Source organism: Wyeomyia smithii, chromosome 2 (assembly GCF_029784165.1).
Source record: "Wyeomyia smithii strain HCP4-BCI-WySm-NY-G18 chromosome 2, ASM2978416v1, whole genome shotgun sequence".
Classification (NCBI taxonomy): Eukaryota; Metazoa; Arthropoda; class Insecta; order Diptera; family Culicidae; genus Wyeomyia; species Wyeomyia smithii.
Genome location: NC_073695.1, coordinates 209,385,053 through 209,404,764, shown reverse-complemented (window position 1 = coordinate 209,404,764; position 19,712 = coordinate 209,385,053). Strand labels below are relative to the sequence as shown.

Below are 19,712 nucleotides of genomic sequence, written 5' to 3'. Positions count from 1 at the left end.
TTTATCCGCCCACTAATCGATTACACCCAAATCAGTCCAATGTTCTGCCCAACTGCCTCATTAATATTCGTCTGTCATGCATACATCATTATCCCAGGCGCATTGAATTTTCATTAGGCGCGAAGCGCAGACCAAAAGGAAATAAACTTTTCGAACTAATTACCAGTCCATGGGGATATCTGCTCGGATTTGTAGTTTACCGGCGGATTCTGGTGGTGTTGGTTCGTGTGTCTGCTTAAGAAAGTAAATCAGGCATGTAATTTTGCGATGCAATTGAATGTTGAGGGTGAGGCCGTTACTCGTTTGTCAGTTTACAAGACATGGTGGAATTTTGTTGGGCAAACTACCCGAAGAGATTTTTTATTAAACTGTCATAGGGCAAGAGATTTTTGTTTCCTAGTTTTTTTTGCTTCTTAAAAACCTTAGCAACATTACTTCTGTAAAGGTTATAAAAAATCAGAGGCAAATGTATCAATGTTTTCCTCTTATTCTATAGCAAAATGGAAAAATGAGATAGTATTTTATGAATTTGCTTTTCAGAAGTGACAACAATTTATCTCAAAAAATTTGCCTTTAGATTATAAGATATTCTAGACCAGAAGGCATTAGAAATAATTGGCTCCGTAAAACATTAATTTTTATTGTGCCATGTGAAATAAATGTTGTGAAGAAAAAAAATCTCTATCAACTAGAAGCGAATCTTCTCATCAATTGGAATAATCTTTTGCATTCACTTAGAAGTAAGTTTGAATTGGTGTAGCTTATTACAAAAAAACTGCTTAAGATATTTACACAAAATTACAATCGTTATAAAAATAATTGTTTTTTTTTTATAGTTTTTAATGCTTTTACTGTGAAAAAATTGCGAGAATAGGGTAGTTGAATAATTCATTCCCTATTTATTTTTTTGACAGTTAACTACAAAGGTGTACAAATATATTTTTTTGGGTGCTCTGGAGGACACTCAATAAAAAATATATGTTCGCCACCACCACAAGGTCAACTGGATTTTCAACTCTAACGAGAAATTTCATTAAGGGGAACTCTTTTCTCCACACAATATCAGTGTATTTAGTAAAAATTCTAAGTTTGAATTTCGATGCCAACCGGAATATGAAATAGTGCTCCCGAACACCTCTAGGTACAGCAGGGAGTTTTTTTTTTCAAGGAACGGAAAATTTATTCTTAGTATTTAACCACTAGAGTTTTCTTAAGTTTAAAGCGAGCTCCGTAGCCGAAGGTTACAGAGTCCGCTTTGATAAGCGGTTGGTCGGGGGTTCGAATCTTAGTAGAATCACGCCATTTGGTTGTCAAAGAACTTTAGCATAGATTTATTCTCAGACTCTCACTACATACCCTTCCTTCAAGCTGAATTCTATAGTTCCACTGCTGACTTTCATCCGAACAAAAATGAGTTGCTTTTATAAAGAAACTGGTCTGATTAACGTAGAATAGTTCTCTTCAGGGAATTGTAATTATGACACAGTCTTGGCTGGAGGAACGAGGTTTCGATAAGACTCCTTTCTCTTGACAAAATATAGGTCCTACTTATAATAAAACTGGCAAGAGGTGAAGCATTAAGTGCCTGTGATTGTGACGCGGTGTCCTTCTTATTAGGAACCTGATGATCACAGGAATATTTATCCTCTCCAAGGAATTGTTATTGGCAATATTGGCACGGAAAACGAGGTTTCGATAAGACCTAAAGAAATAACCTGACCAGAGAGGAACGTTAGATGTAGTCTCACTCCAGGGAATTGTAATTTGGCGATATTGGTAGGATAGAAATAGGCTCGATATAGTAAAGCAGTAGCTTGAAACTAAAGGGTAAACTCTCACACACTAATATGAAGTGCGGAGTACAGAAAACACCTGGGCAATATCACAATAGATCAAATGTCTCTGGTTGCAGTGATTAGTCCACACAGAGAATAAACCACTTTATTTGAATAACAAAAAAGAATAAAGATAAACAATGTAGTTTTCAAAGAATTAGATAAATTATTTAGAATGGAAAAAGGAAATAGGTACAACTTTTCTTTTTAATTATGCAAAGAGGTACATTGCACTCCGAACACCTAGGATGCGTGAAACAATTACGATAATTACATTGGAAACTTCTCTGACTGTCTCCAAATGCTGACTCATACCTTTGTCAGGTACGCGAGCTTTCTGATTTCATTTATCTTCAATATGCTCAGTGGAACAAGCAAAAAGGAATTGAAATTGCTAATTTTATGAATCGTTCCAGTCAATCAAAGATAGATTAGATAGTAAAAAAGAGAAATTTAAAGGTCATTTTTATTGCCTAATCGATTAATGAACGTAGTTTAAAAAGAGTTGTTGGAAACACACAATACTTTTCATCGTAAAATCCAGACTTTCTTCTGCAATTCACTTAATAACAAACTGTCATTTGAAATGGTAAGTTGAAAGTGTAATATTTTGCAGAGAAGAAGTTGTCAAAACAATCTATCATCTGAGGCATTCCATGATAAAAGGTAAAAAAATATATTTAGCATGCCATTCCCGATTTCGCAGAAACTTTTTTCCACAGTTTTTCCTTCTTGATAATAAGGTCATTTTATGATATCGACTCGCGAGTCGCGACTGCTTCTTTGATTGAAATGGTGTCTTTAGCAAAGTTGTAGGTAATAAAATTGTGGTTCTAGAAAAAATATAAACACCGTAAGTTTTTTTTTGCAAAATTTTCCAAATTTTCACAAAACGTTAAAAAATCATTTGGCGCATTTTTTTTCCTAACAAATTCGCTGAAGACACCATTTAAAAAAAACAAGCCGATATAGATATTTTCATCCATCAGTCGCCATTTTGGATAGTCTCTTTTGGAACAGCTTAGTTAGCGTCACACTCTTGCGCAGCACGGACGTTTTTACTTTGCACTCGTCGCGTAAGAGACCGACACCAGCTATTTAGTAGTTTTTGATTGTCTCCGCCGGTTGGTGGGCAAAAATGGAAAGATTGAATACGTTCAGAATAAGCTATGGGAACATACCCAACAAACCTGGACTTGCCAAAGTTCAAAAGTTCTGCGCTAGTGAGCTCGGCCTCAAGCAAGGAGAGGTTATACGGATTCAAAACAGCAGAGCACTAAGTGTCACCTTTATTACAGTTTCAAACTTGGAACTGACCAAGAAAGTGTGTGAAGAACATGGGAAGACTCATGGTATGATTGGAAGTGATGGGAAGAAATATCCGGTAACCTTGACACTGGAAGATAGAGCAGTGGAAGTGAAGCTCTATGATCTATCAGTGGATGTATCGAACGAAGACATAAATTTTCTCAGCCAATTCGGTGACGTGCACAGTGTTTATGAGGAGCAACTTGGAGAAGACCAAGATTTCCCTGGCGTATACACAGGGATACGAATTGCCAAAATGGTGGTGAAAGAAAACATAGAGTCTTGGATTACCATCAAGGGCGAACTGACACAGGTGACGTATTTTGGACAACGCCAAACATGTCGCCACTGCCGCGAGTATCTTTACATCGGTGCTACTTGCGTGCAGAATAAAAAATTAATGGTTCAAAAAATCTACGCCGATGCGGCGAAGCAGCCAGCTAGACCAAAAAAAATCAATCCGATAGTGAAAAGCCAATCTACACAGGAACCCACAGTAATACTCGTGACATCCATTAAATCTATACAAAGGATAAAATCACCAGCTACTATCGAAAACATGGAGCTAAACACAAGGAGAATTCCAAAGCAGCAGTCAGAGTTGCCTTCTGTATCACCTTTCGTAAAACCCATAGCGCCAATCTGGCAACAATCGGATAACTCAACACCGACAAACACACAAGCATACTCCAACTTAATCATGGCTCGAAAATCTGCAGCTGATAAAAATGAGGGTAATGACACTGATTCTTCTGTGGCATCTAGCTCGAATAGCAAAAGAAGCCTACGCGGAAGTCCTCCTGGCAAAAAACTGAAAGGCGGTGACAACGAGCAGGAAGAACAGGAGGAGATTCTATAAGATTCGATATGTCCAGCTACAATCTTGCCACCATAAACATCAACAATATCACGAACGCTACCAAAATTGACGCACTACGGACTTTCATACGAACAATGAACCTCGATATTGTCTTCTTGCAGGAGGTGGAGAGCGAACAGCTTACGATTCCCGGTTTTAACGTTATATGCAACGTGGACTGCCGTAGACGAGGCACAGCAATATCTTTATAGGAGCACATCGCATACACGAATGTTAAGAAGAGTCTGGATGGCCGACTTATCGCGTTGCGGGTCCAAAACACCACGATGTGCAATATACGAACGTTTTTTCAACTAGCTTATTATCTCCGTCACAACACAGAGCATGTCATTCTCGCAGGAGATTTTAATTGCGTGCTGAGAGCATGCGATTCCACGAGTTCAAACTTGAGCGGTGCACTTCAGAATGCCGTCCAACAAATACAGCTGCACGACGCTTGGCTAAAACTTTACCCCAATACACTAGCGCCAACATACATCTCACATAATGCAGCTTCCAGACTCGACAGATTGTACGTTAGCACTGGACTATGCCAACATCTGAGAACTGCCAACACTCATTTCTGCTCATTCACGGATCATAAGGCGTTAACGGTCCGAATGTGTCTTCTGAAGATGGGCCGCGAGCAAGGCAAAGGTTTCTGGAGTCTTCGCTCACACCTTTTAACACCAGAAAATAAACAAGAATTTGCAATTCGTTGGCAGTATCGGACGCGTCAGAGAAATTTGTATCGCAATGCTCTAGAATGGTGGATATTATTCGCCAAGCCAAAAATTCAAAAATTTTTCCGTTGGAAGTCGCGTGAAGCATACAATATATTAGCGACCAGCATCAGCGTCTTTACAGAAAACTACTACAGGCCTATGAGGGCTACCAGCAGAATGCGGATATGATAACTATTATTCATCGTGTCAAAGCAAAAATGCTAAGTCTTCAACGAGAGTTCCCTCGAAACTTTGCACGTGTCAACGAAACTTTCATGGCAGGCGAGAGTATGTCCATGTTCCAGTTAGGAGAAAGAAGGAAGAAAATAACCGTGATCACTTGTTTAACCAGCGATTGGAGGGAGACTTTATAAAACCAGCAAGAGATAGAGCAACATGTCATCCAGTACTTTACCGATCTATATGCATCCGAACCAGCTCTAGCTCACGGAGATGATGACTTGTTCGAGTGTGAGCAAATCATACCAATAGACGACGAAGTCAACAATGCACTTGTGGAAGAGATAACAGTGAGCGAAATTAAAAATGCGATAAAATGCTCTCCAAAACGCAAGAGCCCTGGAGCGGACGGTTTGACGGCTGAGTGGATGAGCTGGTCATTTGACATAATTTACAGAGAGTTACACACGGTGATGAACGATTTGTTAACCACATCCCTGTCACGAACGTCATCCCCATACATTTCGCTTGAAGCCGTTTTTCTCTGGCTCTCTGGCTCAATTATACGTCAAAAGGCTGTCAGTGCTTGCGAAACAGCCGATTAAGCACCGTCCATGCGAGATCAACTGTTGCTGCAAGTGGGGTGACGAAATGCAGAAAGCGAAAAACGATTGTTTTGTTTTAAAACATTCGTGGATTTTGTGCAGGACATAAATGGTCACGTTCAAACATGTTTCAACACGTTATGGATAGCCCTTCATTAAAGGAAGTAATAAGAAACACGCAAAAAATCCGTACAGTAACACATGCGGCACAATGAACGGAGCTTATGACCATATTTCCAACAGCAGCGCCATCATAATCGGCGGCGGCTTCAGGAAACTGTTGCCATGACATCGGTCTGTTGTTAACCTCTCCAGTTCCAGCTTCGTTCGTTAAAGGTACTATCGTACTGGTAAAAAAGAGAGGCCGAAACGAGGAAGACATTTCGTCATACAGGCCAATAAGTCTTTGCAACACTGACAGTCGTGTCTTCAGCCGAATCATGCGCCGAAGACTAACTGCCCTGCTGGAAACACATAACGTACTCACGGCTTCTCAAAAATGTGGGGAAGGAGGCTCAATATTCGGAGCGACCCTCGCATCAAAAGACAAAATTGCGGCAATGATTGCAAGAAAGACTAAAGGCAAACTGATATCGTTTGATCTGGATCACGCTTATGACAGAGTTTCGTTATCATTTCTCAGGCGCACAATGTTATCTCTCGGAATAAATCCAGATTTTGTCACTCTATTGGAGCGGTATCAAATGCACGCTTGCTCTCGTATAGTTCTCAACAGACACTTATCAGCTCAGTTTCCCATCCAGAGATCAGTGCGGCAAGGCGACCCACTCTCAATGCTATTATTTTGCCTGTACATGCATCCGTTGTTGGTAAGGCTTGAGCGTATATGTGCTGGTCAACTGTGCGTTGCATATGCAGACGATGTTACGGTCATAACAACTTCAACTGCAGTGGTCGAAGCAATTTTTGAATTGTTTAGCAATTTTGAAACAGCAGCGGGTGCAAAATGAAACCGGCAAAAAACACTGGCGATTGACGTCGGTTGTACTGAAGGAAATCCTCTAGTAGTTCCCTGGCTGCAAACGGTTGAAAAAATAAAAGTTCTGCGTATCATTTTCGTTAATTCAATTCGGTTTATGATCAATCTTAATTGGGACTCACAAGTTTCGAAAGTGACGCAATTAATTTAGATGCACGCTATGGGTAACCTAACACTCCATCAGAAAGTCAGATTACTGAATACTTTCATCACCTCCAAAGTGTGGTATTTAGCGTCAACGCTTCCTCCCTGTCAGGTGCATACGGCGAAAATAACGGCGACAATGGGAAGATACCTTTTTCGCGGTCTTCCAGCACGGATTCCCATGCAACAACTGGCACGGTGCAAAACAGAAGGTGGATTGATGTTGCAGCTACCTGCAATTAAGTGCAAAGCATTGTGCATAAATCGTCATCTACAAGAAATTGAATCCCTTCCCTATTACAAATCCTTCCTCGATCATAATACTCCCCCTTCAACTGCTCTTCCATGTTTGAAACTCCTTTGCCAACAATTCCCGTCTCTACCCACCCACATCTAACAACACCCCTCCAGCGGTTTAATTCACCGATATTATTTGGAAAACACTGAAAAACCAAGAGTGGAACGAAAGCAGCCCAATCTGAATTGGCGTCAAATATGGACCAACATCTCTTCGCGCAAACTAACCTCAAGTCAGCGAAGCGAGCTTTATATGCTGATAAACGAGAAAACGGAGCACCGAAAACTAATGCACACTATTCAGCGTGCGGATGGGGCAAACTGTCAACATTGTGGAGCCAATAAGGAGAGCTTGAAGCACAAATTTTGCGAATGTCCTCGAGTAGAGGCAGCCTGGATTTTTGGCGAACAGAAAATTGAAACGATTGGCGGAGAAAGGCGAAACTTTTCCTTCGATCAACTCATTAGACCGGTGCTAAACGGATTTGGAAGGGAAGAGAAATACATGATTCTTGAAACATTCATCACTTGCATCTCTTTTATAAACAACATTGTAACAACAGCAATAGATGTAAATGCTTTAGAATTCAATTTAAATATCAATTAGTCACTTAATAATTTATAACAAGAACGACGTCAAAATAAACAAATATTTTATAGAAAAAAAACAACAGTCGCGAGACAACATGAATAGCAGATATCATAAAATGACCTTATTGTCAAAAGAAACAACTGTGAAAAGTTTCAGGGAAATCGAAAATGGAAAAACTTAATTGAAGTCACTGTACCTTACTCACTTCCGAGGCAGCAAGAGGCACCACTTTTTAGAAATGGTTAAACAACAACAATCTATAATCGGTTCTAACAATTAGTCTCAGCATAACGGAGCTCTCCCGTCAAACGCGTTCAGTGGGGATTCCCCACAAACTGAGTGCCTCGACTACCCACAAGCCGTAGATACATATACGTCTGTTTTTTTGTAGGGACCGTGGACATTACACAAACTGCCCCCCCAAGCTGTCCACGTGGTAAGTGGATGGCCCCTCTCTCATTTACAAACATAACTTCTACAAGGCAGTGTGTGTGGTTGATCGTGGCATAATACGAACGGGGCACAATAGTAGAGGGTGATTCGACATTGGTCTTAGGAAAAATTACCTTCCCAATAGTTTTATCTAGGAGATTGGGGGTTCGAGTCCCATCTGGAAGAAGAAATTTTTTTGATCTGAGTGTGACTTCTGTATTTTGTTTTTGTTTTTTGGTGAAAATCAGGTTTATCCGTTCAACTGATATCACAATCCGTACGAAATCGCATGCATAAGAAAGGTCTTAAGTGTAGAATAGCACTAAAGGAGCCATGGCTGCCCACAAAAACTATAAAAAAATGCAATGGACCTGGACCACTTTCAAGGACAAGAAAATGGCGGCAAACCGGTAAAGGTTTGAAAAAGGAGCGTTTGCGGGCTACAGTCAAGCATGACGGTTGTCCAGCATTGATTTTTCCACCAACTTTTTCTGCAGGTAGAATCAAGGTGTAGGGATCTATGCCACCCAGCATCCGACATTGGAGAACTTGAATTCATCGATGGATTCATGACATAGGAGGTTTATTTGGACATTTTGAAGCGAAAACTACCAGCGTCTGCATACAAGCTAAAGTTGGAACGAAGATATACGTTCCAACAAGCCGGAAAAAAACGTATCAACGTTATGGAGTGGCCATCACAGTCATAAAATTAAAATTCAATTTGTTCCATATTTATTTTAGCATTTTTGACGTAGTACTACACTGCCGTTCTAAGTATAATTGTCCCAGTGTGCAAAAGATTTGTGTAGAACATGGGAAAACTATGCCTGGAACGGCAGTACGTGTCTCAGGAAGCTCGGTTACATAGAGGTGTGGAATAAAAATTCAGAAAATGGGAAAAGGAAAAAAAATGTGTTTAACTCCAAACGCTCAAAAGGCGTCGTACACCAATTACGTAACGCATGAAGGGGGAACCCCTGTTTGAATCAGCGTTACTTATTGTTACGTAGGGGGGAGTCTCTACTACCGACAGTTACGTAACTGTGATGTTTGCTCGAAATTGAAAATTTTGGAGGGGGGTCAGGCTGATCAGCGCTACGTACTTTTAGGGGAGAGAATCATGTCGAACGTTACTTATCGTTACATAGGGGGGTAACGATTGGTCGCTTAATGCTTACTTCTCTTAGTACGGTCAACAGAATTTTATACCTAATGAACCGGTAATACACTCTTTGGGCTATATAAAAGCCTGTCTCTGCTCAAACTTATCATTTTACTAGTAGATGGCGACTAGGATGGTTTTAAATAATTTGCGGTAGTAGGGTAACGGGGGTATTATGGCCAGCTTTGGGAAGTGTTCGCACAGTTCATTAAAAACAAACACAATTTTTCAACATAAATACCTACTCTATTATACCATTGTTAAAAGCTAAGTGTCTATTTTAATATACACCGTTCAACAATGCAATATATTGAAAAATATCCTAGAAATATCAAAATTTCTACGAAGTACTGAAACATATTTTGGTCCACCAAATTTTTACTTTGGCCCACCTTTATATCTACAGACGTGTATGGAAATAGTTCGGACTAACTATATTTAAAATCATCATGGTATTTTTAGAGCAAAAATAGTGGGCTTGAGGAAAACATCCTTCTGCTCTGAATTTTTGTAAATTTTAGGCATTTAAAAATGAAATGATTTGGCTTATAGCGGTTTGACAAGCATTCTCATCCAATTTCATATCGTTAAATGTAATAAATTAAGAAGTAAATACCTGTAAATTGTCACAAGCTGCTTCTTTGTTCACGTGCAACGGCCGAACGGTAAACAAAGAGATGTCAAAACTTGGCATGGCCAAAATATGTTTGCTTCAAAAAGAGGCAAACATATTTCGGCCATGCGTTTAACCACTTTTTCAACTTTTTCCAACATGTTAGAGCATACTAACTGTTTCTATGACATTTTATTGATGTTACTACAACAACGAATTCTTTCAAAAGCATACATATTTGTTACAATAGCTTCCGGATCTAATATTCATTGAAATTATCAGACAAAATTCGTAAAATGTTACCGGGTGGCCCAAAATATGTATGTGGGCCAAAATACCTCCGTTACCCTAGTGGCAGCGGATAGCAGTAGCGGCAGGTACCCTCTGCGGTAACTGCAGCGTGTATAAGCAGCGGCACTTTCATGATTAAAAAGCTGCCTTTGTGCAATAGCGGCAGCATCAGCATCGGCCGGTACTTCTTCCTACAAAAAGCTGCTGTATTTTGACAACTCACAAACGTTTTATGATGTCAGTGGGCCGTCAAATTTTCAGTGTGAAAACAGCTCTTCCCTGTTAGAAAAAAACTCACTCTCACTGTCGAGGATAGAGATAATAAGTTGAACAACATATTCTGCCGGTAACCGCAAGTCAGTCCCATCTGTAATGTAACGCGGCTTGACCAGAAGCGTCTAAGTTCCAGAATCGATTGTGGATCTGAATCCTTCCCGATCTTGTTCACGCATTCAGGTCGACATTACTTATAGTTGATTGCCTTTTTGGCATATAGCTTGCGCCTTCTCTTCGTAGAGTCTTCTTCTTGGATATTTTTCTTGGTTCGCTTCTTCGTGGATCTACTGGAAAACCATCAGCGTCGAAAAAACTTCTATCAGAATCCAGGGAACCGTTCCAAGATATCCGCGAAAGTGATGCTCGAACCTCAAACGGATTTTGATGATCTTGACATTTGTTGTCAAATGAACCAATTGCAGTTCCGACGTCAGTTTCTTCATCCGAATCCTCACCGGATGAGCTTTCATCGGTTTTGTACATCATGAGACCTTCCAATGCCGATATTTTGTTAAACTGTTTCCATGGGCATATACCTTCGCGGCTTTTCGCGGCAACGAATAACAACACGTAAACACGCACTATAGCATCACAATGGCAAAGTGACTGACTTGCGGTAACTTTTCTCTTCGGTGTAAAATGTAACGGCATGTCAGTCCCACTCAAGGTTTTAATCATGCAATCAATGATTCCAGTTGTTCACAGCGTAATTTGTGCAGGCTAATATGCAAACTATATTAAAATTAGATAAGAGTTAATATTTTATCGTTCATTCATTACATTTAGGGTGGTTTACCGGTAAAACCGGTAAAACCGATATTTTTTTCCATACCGAAATACCGGTATTGGAGAGGCGAAAAAACCGGTATTTTCGATATTTTTCTTTAAATTAAAAAAAAAAACTTGTCACAATAATCATAAGTCATTGTAAGGCTAATGATTGCTACCCACTTAGGTAGGTGTTACAAATCACATGATGATGTATATGATAAACACATTTAGACAGAAGCAACATTGAGTATTAACTTACCCTTACCTATTTATCAATTTTTTTTATCTTTTTGCTTGTTCTGTATGGATTCAGACGATGTGTTTATGTGTATCGATAATATGTCAAAAAACTTCATACCAATAAAGCAAAACATTTATTTTTCAAGTAAAACAGGTAATCTCTTTACACACTCATACTCACAGAGGCAACTCGTGGGTTTTGAACCTACCAGTTTAACTACAAATTATGAAAATCAAACTAGGCAGTAATTACAATCATTCCAGCGAAAAAACGCAAGTCATTATTCATTTTGTGCTATTTAAAAGTAAAACTAAAAAAAAAATAATAAATAAATATAAATTTGGATTATGAATTTATTTTTTGTTGATACAAAGTGTTTACAGGACTCCGATCGATGAAAGATGTTAAGCACTCTCCGTATTTCCTGGGGAAAATATGGGAACATCTAAGTGCTTTATCTGAAAAATCGTATCAAATTACCTTAGCGTGGGTCCCTTCTCACTGCTCGATACCGGGTAAAGAGAAAGCGGACTCTTTGGCCTAGGTGGGCGCAACAAACGGTGGAATTTATGAAAGACCAATTGCCTTTAATGAATTTTTTGTATTTGTACGTCAGAATACGATCATCAGTTGGCAAAATGCTTGGACCAGAGGAGAATTGGGAAGGTGGTTACGTTCCATAATCCTCAAGGTATTGACGAACCCGTGGTTCAAGGGGTTGGATGTAGGTCGGGATTTCATTTGCGTGATTTCCCGGCTTATGTCCAATCACTATACACGCAAAAGTTGAAGTCCTGTACAATCATTGTGTCTTCCCGATTCGCACAAATGTTGCACAGAAATCGCACAATAAATGTGTGAAATGCATAACGCAACAGTTGTACTGCGAATACATTGACATAGATTGAAATCAGAATATGTATCATATACCGACACTTTATTTCTCACATCGAGTGTATTAATGACTGCTCATTCTCTCTTGCTCGTAGATTTTCCATGTACGTGCGACGAGACTAGATACGTCACATATAATTTGCAGGTTGCTCTTTCGCTTCTTTTTCGGTTCGGGTTGCGACGCGCAAGACGATGTCTCGTCGCTTTTTTCGAAATGAGCGAATGTACACCCGTGCTGTACATACTAGATGCCAGTGTTGTTAGTCTCACTCATACTGTCGATGCGTGCTTGCTGCTCAAGGCCCGAGGGAGACAACCCAATATGCCAGTCCGTAATATCTTGGCCCAGCAGCGGAACAAATTTAATATGCTGCTTACCTATGGCAATGGTAAACCATCAAACAACAAACGAGTGCTTTTAATGCAAAATATTTTAGCTTCAAGTTAGATTTAGTTTCAGCTCGTAGTCGGCAGCGAAGATAAAAAATTTGCTTTTAGTTATTAAGATACTTTAGAAAGTAAGCTACCAGATATAATTGGCGCCGTTAAACATTAAATTGTATTTGTGCCGTGTCAAATAAATTATAGATGAAGAAAAAAAAAGTGTTTACAAGATGAAATAATCAACCAACAAAGAATTTCACTCTCGTGCCGTGTCAAATAAACTATTTTAAAACTAAAGAATTTCACCTTAAAATGACTGTTCCTTGAAAAAATGAAATTTAAATAGCTATAGCATGGTCGAAGCTTCGTCGCCCATGCCGCAGCGGGCTTTTATTAGCAACTAGCTGAATGTTCCCGGATTTGCTCGTGTTAAAATTTCTGCTTTTTCTATAATTTGCTAAATTTTTATATATTTTTGACCAACCTCTCATTTGAAATATAATAATAAATAATTTGGACGAACTGTTTAAAGAGCATCGAACAGAATAAAGAAGTATTTACCTTCGATTCCTTCGGATTCGTAAAAAGTAAATTCTGGTCTGATCGTCATTTCTTTTTATTTCTTTTTTTTTTTCTTCATTCATATACTCTTCTCAACAGTTTCAAATATTGTTTTCTAAGAATTTTAAACTACTACTACTTTGAAACTAAGTTTTGCGATGTGAATGAAAATTAAAACAAAAATCTGCATGTTTTTTTGTTAACATGACTTTCGAAATTGTGTTCTTCGTAATCATATCACTAGATTCATTCATTGAAGTTTTCCAAACACTGTTAAATTTATCCAGTGTTGTATGTGGAACATATACCACAAGAGATCAAAACAATGGTCGCAGAGGTCCAAATCTTACAATATAAAACTGGACCGTAATGAAGCATAAGTACTCATAAATGCAAAAACATAATTATGCAGCGACACGTCCATACATAGATGCAACCTGAGACGCTAAGCAAAAAATAAATTTCAAATCCAAATTTGTGTAGGTAACGTCTTCGGCAGTGGTTTACTTCAGCAGGTTTTTGTATAAGACTGCGGCAGAAAATCGGCCGAAGAAAACCACTGCCGGAAACGTTCGACACCCTATATCTTAAATTAGTTTTCAGTTTAATTTTTGAATAGTACAGAGAGAATGACTTGCGTTTTTTTTGCGGACAATCATTATTACTTCTCCAAACTATGATTTTAAGAATTTTGTAGTTGGAAAAGTAGGCTCAAAGGCTACGAGTTACCCCTGGTTTGTATTAACCCGAAAAAAATAAAAATACCGGTTTTTTACCGGTTTTACCGGTTTCTATTTTTATGAATACCGAAATACCGGTTTTTCAAACAGTCGGTAATACCGACCACCCTAATTACATTGCATTCAAAATGTTGGAACGCCTGCACAAAGACGGTTGTTGTAAGTTTCACTTCATCTTCATGTCTCAGCACGAACTGAATTATCTTTTCCTTCAACAATTTCCAACGCCAGCAAATCACAGCGTAATAAAATGTTGCGAAAGTAACTGCGGCGTCTGCATGATTGATCGTTTAATACTCGCTTTCCGTAACACTGTCGACAGAATGATATACCTAGTCAACCGGGAATTTACTGTTTGGGCTATAGAAGAACCCGCTTCTGCTCAAACTAATCATTTCACTAGTGGATGGATATTTATATATGCAAATTGAAATTCAATAACATTTGAACTCCTCTTTTGCAAAAAAAAAATTCAAATATTTAATACAATTAATGTAACAAACATCCTTCTGTAGTTCTAAGTCTAGTGTCGTGGCTTTGCATACAACCCTTCTGTCATTTTTAAGGTGTTTGGGCTTTCAATGCATAGAAATTTCTGCGCACGTGAACGCGTCGCATTCTAGTTTTCCTATAATTTACAATTTATAAAATAAATTTATTTGTCGTCAATCATGAGTAGACCACATTGTTTTTTTTTTATTACTGATATAAAACAAGTTCTTATTGCTTAGAGAACGAGTGGGAGCATAAAAGTTCAAATTCGTTAGAATGTCTATGCTATTTACTCTATGTGCAATCATATCGTTTCTATCATATCGTATCATATCATATCGTTTATAAAAGCTACCGGCTTATTTTCTCTTACAAAGACATTCAAAGAATTACGAGAATAGTAATACAATTTCGGCTGGTAACTTTTCAGAAAGACCTAAGTTCATTTTCTTTTCGATCAATAACTTAGTTATTTTTACATTTTTTGTGATACTCTTTGCATAGTAGTTTAGGTAATATGACAATTTTTTAATTAGTGGCAAGAAATTGTAAAAAAACTTTTATAATGAAGCTGTAATTAACTAAACGAAATGAGAGAGGAGAGAATCTATCATTGTTACTATTTTCTGTGTCCTTGACTTTTTATTTTTTCTTTCTACAATATTTAAGAATGATAATTGTAGTTAATGCATCCAGCGTAAGCTATTTATTTAGCCAAATAGGTAGGTATGCAGTAAATTATAACACATTTATTGCTGTTAGGTTGGCGCTTTCACTCGATTCAATACGTAGAAATTCTGTTTCACAGTACATTAGACCTGTGTTGAGCAAGAGTTCATTTAAACAAACGACCCAGCCGGTGTTCTCCCCCCGAACACTTCTGAGCAATTACACAGCAAAATCTATCTGAGAAACACTACCGACCATCTTAAATGGTCTCAAATGTGTCCAACCGGAAAGCCCCAGCAGGTACCACCGAACTGCTGGCCGCCCAGCCCAGTAATCATATGATACATAAATCGTAATAATATGGCAATTATCTGCTGGTGCCCCTATAACGTCTAAAGTCTGGCCTTAGACCTGCTGCGGGAGTGAACGGTACCTAAAACACCGCGTCGCGGCGTCAGGCACACTGCGCATTTACCTACTGTACGGCATTGTATGCTCCACTCGAAGAAGCGAGCGAGACGCTTGAAGTGAAAATAATAGGTCTCACGAGGAACACAGTGAATTGCGCTCGAAATGTACGGAGCATATCGATAGGGAACAATGATGTGTCCGGGTTTTCAGCTAACGTTGTACATCAAGCCGTAAAACCAAGGCATAAATTAGTACCGAAGAGTGTTTTCCTTAAACTGACTGTCGATAAATCATCACTTGGTATTCATCGCAGCGGGGAGATCGGCGATTGGCGGAGTATACCATGATAAGACCCCATTATGTTCTATGAACAAAGCTCAGGGCTTACCTAAGCGCAAATCGAATTAGGAACTGTTTAGTTGAAATTGAATTCCTTGATCAAATAGTGGTTAGAAATTTACGAGTTCAATTTGCTCCGTACATGAACACGTAGCCGCGTGATATTTACTGCATGTGAATAAGGAACTAATATTGAAGGTAGATTTACAATCTGCATAACTTTGCGTATATCCTAATTTTTTTTCCAATATAAGACTTTAATAGGACGTACAGTGAATTATTATTAAAAAAAAGAAAAAAATGCTTATTGAAGATCTCAAATGTAGCGATTAACTTCTCAACCTAAAAGACAGTAAGTTTCGTTCAATATCCTTACGCTGAAAGTGTAGCTGTACGGTCTGCGTTTTCTCGAGAAAACCACAGCACAGGATGCTGCAAATCTCGCCAAATCCAGCATATGAAGGTACACATACGTTTCAGCGTCGAGTTGATGGTCGGGGCAGTTTGTTTTGCTTTCACGCGGATGCATCGTGGCCGACCGCTGGTGCCACCTACTAAGTGACTGAGCTTTTCCGCTTGGTTTCTCGGTTGGACGACACTCCGTAGGTGTAGACTACGTTCAGGCCTGTTTTGCGGTTTGCTGCTCCACCAGCTCGGGATTAATCTGGCACAGACTACTGCTGCTGCTGTTGCTGCTGCACCTTCGAACATTAAAAGCAATCCCGCAAGGCGAACATACCGATTTAAGGATAGGAGTATGTGGAGAGACCAAGTGCCATGTGGTTCTTCTAGCGGCAGATAAACCACCGACTGCGGGTGAGCTAATCGGATGCACTTTGTCAGGATTAAAGAGTGGTTTACGGTCCATTCACCAGTGCAGTGGGCTATTTAAGCGAGATGCCTCATACGAGCAGTACGGCGAGGTTAGACTATCCTGACTTTGCAATTTCTAACATGAACCAATGAAAGGGCGTATGTGCAGATGTTAGCGAATCAAGTGAGAGTTCATTTTCCTACGCCAGCCCGGCAAAAAGGAACTCTTATTCCATTTATCAACTCTAGTGCATATACTGTTTTATTAATTTCTTATTAAACTAATGACACCTGATCGAAAAGAATACTTTATTTCAATTCTGACTATGATTTTTTTATCCACTATCACGCTGAAAACCAACTGTTAATTCGAATGAATATCAAAACTTATTTTAAAAAAGATTTGCAATCAAAACTTATCATAACGTATAGAACTTAACATTTAAATAACCACCTACACTGTAGATTGATTCCAACTACATACACTGCCCATAAAAGCATAAGAGTCCCATATGACTTTTAGGCAAATTCAAGTTTATTCCGTCAATGTATCTAATTTTGTTCAAGTTTTCATATGGCTTGATGAAATTTTAAAGTTTGTTCTGAAAATTACTGGAAAAATACCAAACCTTGCCTGTCCCATATTGAAAATAAAGGCATACGAGTCCCATCCTAAGTATACGTTCAAATGACTTTGAAAACAACATTTCGCATTTGTCATCAGATAAAAGAAAAGTATTCACATCAAAATATCATTGACTTGAATCATTTAAAACACAGTTCATGTTTGCAAAGTTTATTTAAAAATAAGCTAGAGACAAAGAACTGATCAAAACTTATGTCTATTTTCGAAAAAAATCGAAAGATAAAGTGATGTTTTATGGAAACTGTTTCCAAAAATCCTTCTTAATATCTGGGATGTGTGGAAGTAAAGTGATCAGGAGTGTGACCTAACAGTCTGCATAAATTTCTCGTGGCCTTTTTTATGGATTTCATTGTAGACTCTATGTAGAACGAGCTTTCGTCTATCAGCTGTGATTGCTCTGAGATAAAAACATGCTCTGATACATGTTGCAATCCGTTGAAATCAAATCGCTATATTGCAATTCGTATGATTCGAAAATGTTGAAGTGAAATAAACTGTTCACATGACAGACACAATAAGGAATAATGATAAATATATTGGCCTTCTTAGAATGCGTGGAGACTAATATGCTTTTATTTTTCGTGTATAGAGAGAAAATAAAAGCAAATGAGTCCCATCATTTATTTCCAAGCCTGAAATTCATGCAAAAGTTCTTAGAACTCATGGAAATATACAATGTTCCATTTCATGAACATACAGTTGAATAAAACATACTTTTAGTTAAATCATAGTTACTTTACCATAAATTCAAAATTAGAACTTCATTTGCAATTTTCTCAATTGTGAGCATTTCCATATGGGACTCTTATGCTTTTATGGGCAGTACACTGTGCATCTATATTACAGCTACACAACACCAAAACATAAAAAAAAATATTTAAAATTTCATCTGCAATTCAAAATAAAAAAGCAGAAAGTAATGCGCATTTGGCATTAACAAATGCATGGTATAAGTACTCCAAATGCAGAAGTACTTTTGTTCGTATTTCAATAAATTAACCAGATGGTCAAAACTTTACAGCGGGACATCAGTTGGAAGAATTATTCTGGGGCGGAATGAGTTGTGTAAAATGAAGATATACACTTAATACCGTGGTAAAAAATAGATTTTTATACTCTTATCCTTCCCTCTACACGCTCATATATATACTCTACTGGTCTACACTATTGATCCTCGCCAAATATCGGCTATCATAACTGCCTGTAGAGACATTTATTCAACTGTGACTGCTTATTTTTTAAATTTAGAGTAAGGGAAGTGTCAAGTAGAGGTGAGGGATGGGAGGAAGCTTGAGAATAAGCCCATGAGTAAGAAACCCTACCTCCCTTTGAACTCATGACCAATCCACAATGGTCCAGAAACCAAGTTTAGGGGAGAAATTAGATCTAGAGCTCTATAGCAATGGTTTAGAGAAAAACTTTCTTCTACAAAGTTTTTACATATGATAAAGCGCTTATTTAAAAATTATCAAAAACTAGGGTGACCAAAATTTTCGATGCAATTAGGTACCTAACTTTTTTATCTTTGTAGATACAAAAAAAAACTTGTTCTACAATGTTATAACTCCAATAATTTTAAGTAACTTTGTGAAAAACAGTTTTTCTCTATCTTTGAAAACAACCAATTTATATTTAAAAAGCCTTTCTCATTCAAACTTATTATTTGTAAAAACAGATTTACATGGACGCTTCAATCCAATAAAAGTATATTCACTCTTTAGGTTCTAAAATATTGATGTTGTAATTGATGTATAAAATATGAAATTTTATGTAATGTTAGTGCTTAAGAAATAGCGAAATAAAAGAAATGACTTTTAATTTTGAACAATTTCATCACGGGCAATACCGGGTACGTTCAAATAGTACGAAACCACATTTAAATTATGTTTAGGCCACGTATATTGATCAAAGCAGGTATAGTTTTAAATAGTCTTTGAATTTCTCTTTGTTCCATAACTTTTGAACCACATATAAAGTTGTTATGAAGTTAGTTATTTGTAAGTTTCTCGTTCGTATGACGCTGAATAAGTCGTGTAATCTTTGAGATAATAGACTCGTTGTTTTAACAATTTAATATATAACGGTTGCTTAAGTTCGATTATAATCAAATGAAATGGGAACGCATAGGGCAGCCAAACTTAGAAACCACGTGTTCAATCATAATTCATCAGTTTACCCTTAAAAAGCCCGTTCATCTGATATCAATATTGTTTAAATCGATTGTGTAGTTTCTAAGATAATGAAGTTTCGTGATTTTCACATTTCGATACATTACAGACGGAGTTACAGTCCGATTACAGTTCAATTCAATAGGGTGTTATGAGGCAGCTGGACCTCTCATTTAACACTAATTTAGTGAAAATCGATTCGGCCATCTCTGAGAAAAGTGAGTGAGTTTAAGTAGTCTTGTGAATATTTTACTTTTCATA

The 19,712-nt window shown here is 38.0% G+C and overlaps 1 protein-coding gene across 8 annotated transcripts in view; it reads right to left on the bottom strand.

The window, feature by feature from the left end:
• The window catches only part of LOC129723020 (mucin-2-like), a 176,114-nt gene that overhangs the window by 31,113 nt on the left and 125,289 nt on the right, over nt 1-19,712 (bottom strand). The gene's annotated exons all lie outside the window — the stretch shown is intronic.